The sequence below is a fragment of the Jaculus jaculus genome, chromosome 4, assembly GCF_020740685.1.
Source record: "Jaculus jaculus isolate mJacJac1 chromosome 4, mJacJac1.mat.Y.cur, whole genome shotgun sequence".
NCBI lineage: Eukaryota > Metazoa > Chordata > Mammalia > Rodentia > Dipodidae > Jaculus > Jaculus jaculus.
This window is the reverse complement of record NC_059105.1, coordinates 103855330-103867800: the sequence shown is the minus strand read 5'-3', so window position 1 is coordinate 103867800 and position 12471 is coordinate 103855330. Positions and strand designations below refer to the sequence as shown.

Below are 12471 nucleotides of genomic sequence, written 5' to 3'. Positions count from 1 at the left end.
TTCATTCTTTGGTTATTTCTTATTGCCGCTCTGTAAGAACAGACTGTTCCCAAAACTCCAGCTATAACAGGAAGGGAAGAAAACTAGTCCAAGTATAAACTTAACCAACTAGTTGCATCACATCTTGACAAATACGTTAAGAGCAGGGCCTAAGGCCTACAGCCCCACTCCCAACCACAAGGCTGAAAGCTGATGAGGCAACATATTAAGACTCCTTTATAAATATGAAAATAGATTAATCAACTGGAAAAGGCATTTGGACAAGTTAGCTAAGATCATAACCACCACATTGCCTTGTCCCCCTTGCATAGAAATGTAGTGATGTGGTCTGACCATACAGTAAACACATACAGAAATTATTCAGGTGTCTGACACTGGCAAGAAGCAGCCCAGTCTTCAGGTCTGAGAAACAGCCATGCCCTTTAATGGCTTCCTGGTCCGCTACAGTTTCCATCCAGTAGCTCAGATGCCCTGGAATGGACAAGACAGACCTGAGGCAGGAAACCAACTGCCTGCCAGCTCAATCCTCTGGTCCTGTCTTGGAAGTGCACTGCAGTCAGTGAGAGCTACAGTTCCCTGCTGGATTGCAGAGGCTTAGTATCATGTTGGCCCCAACTAAAGGAACACTTCTCATTGCTGCCTGCCTTCTCATATGCAGCCATTGTGCATTGGAAGCCCAATTTACAGCTGGGCTTTCCTTTAGCCCGCTGGCTCTTTGGGGTCCTGAGAAGTCAGGCAGTGTCCAAAGGAGTAGCCTTGGAGCTTCTGCTGAAGGTCCATTCCTGAGGTAAGACAAGGACTAACCTCCAACCCCCTTCTTATCCATCCTGCTCTCTCTGGGTTTGTAGGCCTGTGTCTGAGACAGAGAACAGGACTGGAGTCACTCCTCTTGGCCTTTCTTCCAGCTCCATCTCCTCAGAGGCACCTCCAAGGCATGGACTGGTCCCCTTGGGCCTGGGTCCAAAATCGTTTTCTTCCTGGAAGTTGGAGCAGTCCATGGCCTCATGGACTGGAGCAGCTGGAAGGGCAGATGCCCTGAATGGTGGGATTTCACTTACTCTGTACTTGAGACTACTGAGTCGTGGTGGGGGCCTGTCAGATAGTGATTCTTCACAGCCCACAAATGGACAGGCCTCCTGACTCAAGAACTCAGGTGAACCAGGCAAAGAACACCACCGATGGGCAGACATGGCCAGAGGCTCCTGCCAATCAGCCAGGGGCAAAGTTCCAGGTCCTGGGGCATCCAGGTTAAATACCAGGGAGATGACAGATTTTCTGGGTAAGTCAAAGAACTTGATCTTGCCACCTTTGAGATCCTGACAAGCACTGAAAGGGTTGACTTTTGGGGTACGAGTAGCACCATCTTGTGGCCGGTAGTAGGGATCCAAGACACTCACCGTATGTGGGGGCTTGCGAGAGAAAATGTCTGACCTGCTTCGAGATAGCCAGATAGTACGTCTTGGACGTGGAGCCTTATAGGGAATCTTGTCATCCAGTGAGCTCAGTCGCTTTCCTCCAGGCACTTTCTCCAACGGTCCCTTAGCTGTGGGCTGCAGCTTCCTGTCCTTTTCCAGCTCTTCTTCCTATAGGTGGCTCATAATTTCCTCCAGGGTCTTCCCAATCTCCACAAAGGATGGGCGCAACTTGGGGTCCATATTACAGCAGTTGAAAGTGAGCTGCAGGAAGTCTGGGAGGCAGTCTCCTACCATGTGCTGGAAAGCATCATAGTCCAGTCCAAAATTCTCTGTTCAAGGAAGATAGTCTGGACCCGCCTGGATGCGGGCGATGATCTCACATAGCATGATGCCATAAGAGAACACGTCTGCCTTCTGGTTATAGGGCTCTTCTGGAAGAACCTCGGGTGCCATTCAGAAGGGTGAGCCCACCACAGCCAGCTTCTCACTCCTCATGCCAACATCAGGAATCTTCTCAGCCAGACCAAAGTCAGCCACCATTGCAGAGCAACCACTTTCATCTCTCTTTATCAGGCAGTTCTTTGATGTGAGATCCCGATGGAAAATGCCTTTGAAGTGAAGGTAGCTGAGACCCACTGCTATGTCCTAGGCTAGTTTCACCCTCACAGTCCAGGGTAAATACAGGTTACTATCTAACAACTGTTCCAAGTTCCCAGAGTTGATGTACCCTGTAAGGGCATGCAATTGTCCTTGATGTACACACACACCCATAAACCTAAGGGTGTTGGGATGGGAGAGTCTATTCATGAGCTGCACTTCTTTCAGCATGTTTACCCAGTTACTGCTCAACATGTTCATCTTAAGAGCCATCACCTGACCAGAATCTGGGTGTTGGACCTTGAATACTTCAGAGAAGAAACCAGACCCTATTTTTTCACAGGTGACGTCATCCAAACGTGTCAGCCTGGAAAAGGCACTTATAAGAGCTCGATATGAAGACGGCCACACTCTTCCAGTCTGGGTTATGTTCCCATCCCCTCCACCACCTCCTTCAAATTCTTCCAGACGCTCTACACGAGGGGGAAATCCTGCAATTGAATTCCGTTTGCTCCGATCCATCTTAACAAATCAATTCTTCCTTTAAGAAGGAACTCCACAAATAATAAATTTTGTTGAATTTTCTCTTCCAATTGTTCACTTTCAATAGCAACTCTTCATATCAATGGCCTCAATGTCCCAACCAAAAGACACAGGTTTGCAGACTTCATTAAAAGGCAGGATCCTGCTGTTTGTTGCATGAGGCTGGAGGGCTAGAGACGCGGTGGCCCACTGCCAGCATAGTAGCAGCGGCCGCCTCGGGGCCACAGCGACTCCAGCCTGTGGAGGTGTGGGTCCCTGGAGCAGAAGGCGGCGGCTCAGCTCGGCTGGGAGGCTACTGCCATGGCCCTGCCGTTGGAGCTGCTCCCCAACCCCGAGAGACGGTCTGGAGGGGCCAGGAGGGCAGGACCACAGACCAGACCCAGCGGGCAGCTGGAAACTCTCAATTCTCTTAACAATAGGGAATATTCATAAGACACTCCTACTATGCCCATATTGTCAATTTAATTCTGATAACTACTTGTAAGACTAATATAATCCATTTAACATTTAAAGGAACTATGGCAAGAAAAAAAAAAAAAAAAGCAAGCTAACTGGCACACAGGCAAACAGATCTAGGCTCTTGCCCTTGGTCTGAGAGCTCTTCTTTCCTTGCTGTATCTATTTCTATAACAATATCAAGGTGGAGGCAAGGGACTTTAAAAATGTCTTAAAAAAATGACACAAATGGACTTCCGGCCAAGATGGCGACCACCTAGCTGTGCTGCAGATACCCGAGAAAGAAAGATAGATGCAGATCCTAAGGAGAGAGCTGCCCCAACATATCTCAAAAGGGGCCCGACTGAAACTAAAGACAATTGGCGAAACAAGCAATCGTGCTGTTTTCCTGATGAACCGGATACAAGCACAAAGGGGAAGGAGACCAACACAGAGAAAAATCAACTCCTACCAAGTCAGAGACCCAGATCCTCAGAGGCCCCCAACACCTCATCACTGAAGCAGACCAAAAATGAACCCAACATGGCTCAGGGAAATTTTGGGGAAGAGAGGGTGGAAAGAATGTCAGAGTCACGTGTTGGGTCATGATATGCAGAGACATTTATCATATCAATAACTGTGAGCTAACTCCACAATGTACGACCCATTTACATCAACAAGAAGGGTCCAATGGGAGGGGGTAGATCATGGATGAGCCTAAACAATGGTACCAAACTGCCTGTATTTGCTGAAAAGAAAACTAATAAATTAAATTTAAAAAAAATGACACAAATGATTTTGAATGTTCTTAGTGCAAAAAGAGATGGAAAGTTTGACATGCTAGCTACAGCAATTATCCTGATTTGATTACATTATACACATGTATTGAAATACTACAGTTTCCCATAAAATGTACAATTATTATAGGTGAATTAAAAACAAAAAATAGAGGGCTGGAGCGATGGCTTAGTGGTTAAGCACTTGCCTATGAAGCCTAAGGATCCCGGTTCAAGGCTCGATTCTCCAGGACCCATGTTAGCGAGATGCACAAGGGGGTGCATGCATCTGGAGTTCATTTGCAGTGGCTGGAGGCCCTGGCGCACCCATTCTCTCTCTCTCTATCTGCCTCTTTCTCTCTCTGTTGCTCTCAAAATAAACAAAATAAACGAAACAAAATTAAAAAAAAACCCAAAAAATAGAAACAAGAAATTATATAAAAGGATTAATTGATAACAAACACACCTTAAAATAAAGTGTATACAGTTCATTTATAAGGAGTTCTAACCATGAATCACTACCTCAAAATTCATATGCTGTCCAGTGGGAATATCCCATCTTTGGAATTACAAAGTCTTCTTATCAAAGAGATATCCTAACCCTAGTTTGGGTCTATGTCCACACTATCCATAGCCCTCTTGCTCACCTGGCCCTTTCACTCACATATTGGAAAGATACAATGGCCATTTTCTGTGTACTTTGAACTTGCCCAACAATTTCCCTAACTCATGTGGTAGAAAAGAAGTTAAAGCAGAACTGAAGGAGTTACTGTAAGAGTTAGTTGCTGAAGAGCTAAACTTATTTTTGTCAGTAGATGGAAAAAATCCCAAAGAGAGGACTGTCCAGAAAGGGCCCAGAGGGATGATAACAAGGAAAGAGAGTTTAGGCTAAAACAAAGTAAAATGGAGCTCAATTTTATGGTGGCCTGACTACAGAAATGACAGACATGCAAATTGCCACATCTTGTTTGTTCACTTACATCTCCACTCTGTTATGAAAACTATAAAATAAAAACTCAGTTTGAGGTCAGAGCTTATTTGGAGAGCTATCTCCAACTTTTTGGTCCCCAGGTAAATAAATTCCTCTTACTCATACTGGCATTGGAATGACCTTTCCAGAGAATTTCTATAATATATCTGGAGGCCCCAGTGAAATTTTCCATTGCCACTACCACTCTTGGTCAGGAAGGTTACCGCTCCTGGGCCTCCCAGTTTGCCAAAGGTCTTTGGAACTGGGAAGGATGCACCCCTGACTTAATGGTGGGGTTCCCTTCCAGGTGACCCAAGGAGATTACAAAATCCAGGACTGAGTGGAAGGAGACAAGACTGAACCAAACGTCTAGACCAGGTAAGAATTCCCCAAGGAATTTGGAAATTCAAATTTAAAATTGGGGTTTTGACTAGTCCGGTCTGAATTATACTCCAAGTGATTTCAAAGTCTGGAGAAGTCATGGTGGATTGATCTTCACAGGAGGAGTTCCAAACCTTGAGGTGGTTTCAAGTTGGTGACCCGCTTTCTATCAGGACTGAAGTTGTTCTAGTCTGAGTAACTAGCTAGACCAGGATTATCAATGGGATTAGATAAGGACCAATATTTTAATCTCTGAATGAATGTATGTGTGAGAGGTAGGTAGCCATCTGGAGTCTGTATGAAAAGTCCACTTGATTTAAGTGGTGTGTAGAAGTATGTAAGTGACTCACAGCACTAAGGCTGCAGAGTGATTTCTGTCCTGAGTAGTGCATGCTCAGGAAAACTTGGTATTTGTGTCGGCTCTGCAGTACCAACACAGTGGGAAATTCATTGTAGGAGAAGTCCTCCTCCACCAAGCCCACTGTCCTTGACTGCATGATCAAAAATAAACCATACTTTAAATGGAAATTGTCATGTCTTGTTTGTTTACTTACCTCTCTGCTCTGTTAAAATAAAAATAAAATCTCAGCTTGAGGTCAGAGCTTCTTTGTAGAGCTATCTCAAGCTCTTTGGTCCCAGGGTAAATAAACTCCTCTACTTTCACTCAGACTGGCATTGGAGTGATCTTTCCGGAGAATTTCTGCAAGACTCATAGCCATTTTCCAGGATACTTTTCTTTCATGACACTAATTCACTGCTGTATTAGTGTGTCTCCATATATGCATACTTCATATCTGCTTCTGGTCCTCCTTCCCACTGTAATAACCTTTTCAGTCTGTTCCTGCTGGTGCAGGCGACTTTTCCCCTGGGGTGACACAGACACCAATCTTCTTCCCAGATAGGACACAAATGACAGACCAAAGGACCATTACATCAAAACCAGTTTGGGTACACCAGTGAGTTTTTGGAGGGTTATACAGAGCAGGGTCAGGTGTTGCTTGGAGGAGTGATAGATGACTAAAACCAGGTGCAACAGAAGTCTTATCCCATCCTGGATGACAACCTCCCCAAAGTTGCTTCAACTCAAAACAGCTGCCTCACCAGAAATCCCACCTTAGCACAGGTGACCACACTCTGGAACACACATCAACACTTGCAGGCTCCCCAAGAGTGTCTCTTTCCTCCAAGCAACTGTCTCCCAAGTCCTGGTGACTTCCTGAGTCTCAGAAACTTCCTCTTCCCACTTCTCCTAAAGCAGGAATGTTTCATTTCTCCTTCCTCTCTTTAGAAGAGAATCATCTAATTTGGAGGAATTTGCTACTCAATAGCACCTTAGCACACTTAATCACTTCAATTCCCCAAGTTCTGTAGATCTGAACAATCCTTGTAATTTTAAAAAGAGACTACAGGGCTGGAGAGATGGCTTAGCGGTTAAGCGCTTGCCTGTGAAGCCTAAGGACCCTGGTTCGAGGCTCGGTTCCCCAGGTCCCACGTTAGCCAGATGCACAAGGGGGCGCATGCGTCTGGAGTTCGTTTGCAGAGGCTTGAAGCCCTGGCGCGCCCATTCTCTCTCTCTCCCTCTATCTGTCTTTCTCTCTGTGTCTGTCACTCTCAAATAAATAAAATTTTAAAAAATATTTAAAAAAAGAGACTACAATAGCCGATTCTTGCAGTATCACTGATCTCCCATTCCTGCTTCCCTGCCACAAAGCATACGCCTGGCCTAGGCTGAAGAAAATAGCTTGTGCTCTGAGAATAGCTTGCACTTGCTCCTGCAGTTTCTGCACTCTGGAATGGACCCTTAGCATCATTAAACAGAAGGAATAATTTTTTTTCCTTGTGGATATGATGTTTTCTTTTTTCTCCAACAAGACTGTAAAACCTTTGGATATAGATAGCATTGGCATGCTTGATAACTGGTGTATTGTTCATATGTGATAAAAAGTTCTTTCAGTTGAAGTAAAATTTTCTTGTTTGTTCTGCAAGGTTAGAGAGAGGATTGGTTGAGCTGATATGGGAAACTAAGGCTCACAGAACTACCACCAGAGAAGGAGTGGAGAATCAATTTATTTTCATGGTAGCATGGGTTCAGGGGAATGTCTTCCAAAGCCTGGACACTGAGGTCTGATGGCTCAGAGTTTATATTCCTTATCTTGGGGTATTCATTATTGTTAGTTCTCAGAGCCCAAAGTCCTGGCCTAATGCCAGAAACCTTGAGTATGAGATAGGCAAATTTTACAGGGGAAACAAGTTAACTAATTGCCAGATATAAAAAGAATCATAAAATAATTTACAATAGGGGCTATAATATAAATCATGGCCTTGAAACAGTACAAACTTCAGTGTCAGCACAAAATTCTGTGCAGCACAGGACATAACTTTGGGGCAGGAACTTCTCAATTTCCACCTCAGAGCAAGAGGAGGATCCAGGGCTGGAGAGATGGCACAGCCATTAAAACACTTGCTTGCAAAGTCTGATTGCCTGGGTTAAATTCCCCAGTGCCCATGTCAGATGCACAAAGTTGTGCAAATGTCTTATGTTCATTTGCAGCAGCAGGAGGATCTGGAACACCTATCTCTCTCTCTCTCTCTCTCTCTCTCTCTCTGTAATAAAAATTTCAAATAAAACAAATAAAATACAAAATGCAAGGGATCCAGAATTGGGCTCAGGAGTAAACCAAACATTAAAATGCAGGGCTAAATTGAGGGTATAGCTCAATGGTAATCATTGATTAGCATGCAACAGGCCTTGAGTTCCATTTCTCTAGCTTGGAAAGGAAAAAAATACTTATCCAAAAATGCAGGAAAATGCACTCAAAAGAAATGAAAATGGGCCGGGCGTGGTGATGCATGAATTTAATCCCAGCACTCAGGAGGCAGAGGTAGGAGGATCACTGTGAGTTTGAGGCCACCCTGAGACTCCATAGTGAATTCCAGGTCAGCCTGGGCTAGAGTGAGACCCTACCTTGAAAAAACAAAACAAAACAAAACAAAACAAAACAAAACAAAACAAAACAAAACAAAACAAAAGAAAAAAAGAAAAAAAAAGAAATGAGAATGGAAGAAGTTGATTGCTATATTCTAATGATTAAAGGGATACTTAAGTGCTGTCAGGACATGGGACAGGACAAACAGTCTGTAGTGGTACAGTCACTTAAGGAGACAAGGAAAATGCTCTAAGATGGTTTAATGCTGGTGACATCATGTAGTTAATTGTCCAATATGCTCGTGACATTATGGTAATTACAGAAAACGTTACAAATGTTATGCACAAAAAATTATTTCACAGAAAGAAAAGAAATGCCAATATAATGAACCACTGGTAATTGGAAATACATTTTAAGGACTTTACAATTGTAAGTCAGGAGGAGCCACCTTCACTGCTCTGGATATTCCTCCAGATGACAATCAATGGGATTACAGAAAGGACCTTAGAATTCTGTATGTTGAATTGTGATCTCCAGAATAGTCTGTCTCTTTAAAAACAAAGAAAAGAAAATAAATTTCCCCTTGTGTTTTTATGACAATAAGCAGTCCCCAAGTGTGGTGGTTTGAGTGTAGGGCCCCATTGACTCAGGTTAAGATTGAGCTTTCAATTTAAGTCTTCAGTGGGTGGAGCCCTGCCTGAGAATAGAGATATGTTATTGCCCCTCCCCCAGACCTTGTAGAGCAGCCGTTCTAGGTGTGCGCAGAACACTTCAAACTCTGGCAGTAGGTGTTTGCTGCTTGTTTCTGCTTGCTGCCGTTATTTCTCTCTGCTTGGATCTATAGAAGTGCACCAGCTTCTCCCATGAAAGAGTCTCCCTAGACTTTATAAGCCTAAAATAAACCTTTTCCTCCACAAATTGCTTCTGGACCAGTATTTGTCCCAGCAAGGAGATTCTCACAGCAACACCAAGAGTGATGTAATTATTGGAGGAAATAAAAAAGCACATGAAAGTTAAATGAATGAATAAATAGCCATTGTTTTTTTTTTTTCAAAAAAAACGCAGATAAAATTGTTTTGAAATCCACCACCTAAACCAAATCCACCTCTCTGCAAGAATAGATTTGTTCTGAATCTTCCTAATTTCCTGTCCCTTGTCGAACACGCCATATAAAAGAACATTTTTGAGACCCATGGGCATAACATTAAAAATCCAGTTGTATTTTCAGAGGAAGCCCACCTAAGCAGTAAAGTGAGTGCAATGGAAGATTATGCCCAGTGTGTGCCTGTAATCCCAGCACCTTGGGAGGTGGATGCAGGATGATCAAGAAAAATCACTGGCTTCATAGCAAGTGGAAGAAAGAATAAAGAAAGAAGAGAAAGAGAGGCTTCCGGTCAAGATGGCGACCGCCTAGCTGCACTACAAACAACGAGGGGAAAAAAGGCAAGTATTCAAGGGAAATTAGGAACTTTTTGAAGAGGGAGGGCACAGATTGGGATAAAAGAGGGAAGCACACACCCCCGTGACCCACGCCCCGCCACCCCGCCCGCCACGAATAACTGCATTGGGCGCGGCCCCGCGCCCAGCGGCCCGGCGCCCCGTGCACACCAAGCCCCACGCGCCCCAGAGGCCCAGCGCACCCCACAACCCCCGTGCCCCACACCCGCCGCACCCCCCTCAACCCCCCAGCGCGCCCCTCCCCCCCAGCGCGCCCCACGCTCCCTATCCACACACGGCAGACGCGGCCCAAGCGAACCAAGGCTTCCCGCACCCCGGACACCCAGGCCTGCCCCGCGCCCCCGCGCGCCCAAGACCCCTGCGCCCCACCCCCGCGTGACTTGAGTCCACCCCACGCCCGCCCCACCCTCCCGCGCGCCCCACCCCCCGCGCGTTCCGTGCTCTCTATCCACACACAGCAGGCACGCCCCAAGCGTCCCGCGCCCCGGGCGCCCAGGCGTGCCCCGCACCCCCGCGCCCCCCGCGCTCCCTGAGACCCCCACGCCCCACCCCCATGCGCCTCGAGCCCCCGCCTCCCCCCCCAGCACGCCCAACGCTCCCTACCCACACGCGACAGGGGCGCTCAAAGCGCCCTGCAACGTCCAGCACTCGGGCGCCCAGGTGTGCCCCGCGCCCCCCACATGCCCCGAGACTCCCCGCGCACCACCCCCGCGCTCCTCGAGCCCCCCCCGTGCACCCCACCCCGCCGCACGTCCAGACTGCCCCGCAGCATCCCACAGCATCCAGCACTCCATCTTACCTCAGCGTGCTCCACGCCCCTGCGCTAACCGCGACCCCCTGGACCCCCTCACCCCCCTCCCCCGTGCGATCCGCCCCCTCCCCCCCTGCGAGTCCAGAGCACCCCACGGTATCCCACAGCGCCCCACGCTCCTAGCTGCCCCCCTTCCCCTCACGCCCTGCTGTTCTCACATCACTTGCCGCCGGTCAGTTTCTGCTGTGTCCTGATTCCGTACCCACATCATCTGCCTCTGCACTACAATTGCACGTGCAGTGGGCCCAGTCCCACAGCAAGAGCCACATAAGTCCACACTGAGTCACTAGCACCAGCGCAGGTGCCATCCCCTACCTGTACATCGCCACCCATCCCCCACTCCCCTGAGGCTGAAGAGCACAGACTGTTTACAGACCCCAGTGTACCCAGCCAGAATCTAGGCACCTTCAAGGCTTGCTACCTCCGTCCCTTTTCAAGCTCAAAGGCAGGCAGCTTAGGTGCATTACTGGGTGAGAATTCAGGCAACTTTGGTGCCCCTGTCAGGCTATAGGTAGGCGGCTTTGGCAAGAGTGAGCAAAAACCCAGGCTGCTTACAACTGCCCCAGGCTGCCTTGGATTTGCATAAAGCTAGATCCCAGGCTGCTCCACCCACCTACCTGCCCATACACTGACATGGGTAGACCACAGCGCAAAAGAAATAACACGAAAAATAAAATGGAAGAAAATCCAGACAGATCACCCAGTCCAACAAGGATCACAACAAACCAAAACATAGAAGAGTGTTTAGGATCAGAACATCAAGTGGAAACAATGAACAATGCAACCCTGACCAAACTACGGCTAGAACTGACAGGAAAGCTACAAAGGATAGATAATCGTATGGATGCTACCATCACTAAGCTAGAGCAATATGATAAGACACTGGAAGGAATTCAAAGAGAGCTAAGAGAGTTGAGGGAGAATGAAAAAAAAGAGGACCTTAAAAATCAGCTGGCCACACTAAATGAAAACATAAAGAAATGCAAGGATGATTTCCAAGAATCATCAAGAAAATCAGAAAATGAGACAAAAAGGGAGCTGGACAAAGCGATGGAAGTGATACATAGGAAAGTAGTAGAAAATGCAAACTTAATTGAACAAGTCCAAAACTCACTAGAGGCTCTCAAGAATAGAGTCAGCGAAGTGGAAGATAGAAATTCTGATCTGGAAGACAGGATGGAAGAAACACTTCGAGAGTCCAAAAATTTCAGTAAGTTCAAAAGTTCCTGTGAACAGAACATGAGAGAATTGTGGGATACACTTAAACGTCCTAATATCAGAATCATTGGAATACCAGAAGGAGAAGAATTTCAGACCAAAGGCATGGAGAACTTATTTAACACAATAATTGAAGAAAACTTCCCCCGTCTCTTAAAAGAAAGGCCCATCAAGATTCAAGAAGCAAACAGAACTCCTAACCGACTAGACCAAAGGAGAAACTCCCCAAGGCATATTATCATTAAGACTCTAAACATTGACACCAAGGAAAAAAATCCTAAAAGCAGCTAGGGAAAAACAGCACACCACTTTCAAAGGAAACCCCATCAGAATTACTTCAGACTTCTCAATGAAAACCCGGAAAGCTAGAAGGGCCTGGAATGATACTCTCCAAACTCTAAGAAACTATGGCTTTCAACCTAAACTACTTTACCCAGCAAAAGTCTCCCTTATAATAGATGGTGAAAGGAAAACTTTCCATGATAAAACTCAGCTTTACAATTATATGAACACAAAACCAAACCTACAGAAAGTACTCCAGGAAATTCTCCACAGAGAAGAAACAAATAACCAAGCACAAATGCCTACAAGAAGAAGATCACAGCAATCAAACCCAGATAGATACAAAAAAAAAAAAATTCCATGGAAATGCCACAACCTCTACCACCACAAAATGACAGGGATCAAATCAAATCTCACAGTCATCACCCTAAACATTAATGGCCTTAATTCACCCATCAAGAGACACAGGCTAACAGGGTGGATCAAAAAATTAGACCCCTCAATCTGCTGCCTTCAAGAAACCCACCTTACCACTAAAGACAGAAACCTCCTCAGGGTGAAAGGGTGGAAAACAATATTCCAAGCAAATGGGAATAAGAAACAAGCAGGTGTAGCTATATTAATATCAGATAAAGTTGACTTCAAACCAAAAACAATC

At 46.0% G+C, this 12471-nt stretch overlaps 1 pseudogene; it reads right to left on the bottom strand.

Moving 5' to 3' along the window:
* Nucleotides 1-818: 818 nt before the first annotated feature.
* Nucleotides 819-2566, bottom strand: LOC101601385 (annotated as a pseudogene).
* Nucleotides 2567-12471: the final 9905 nt, after the last annotated feature.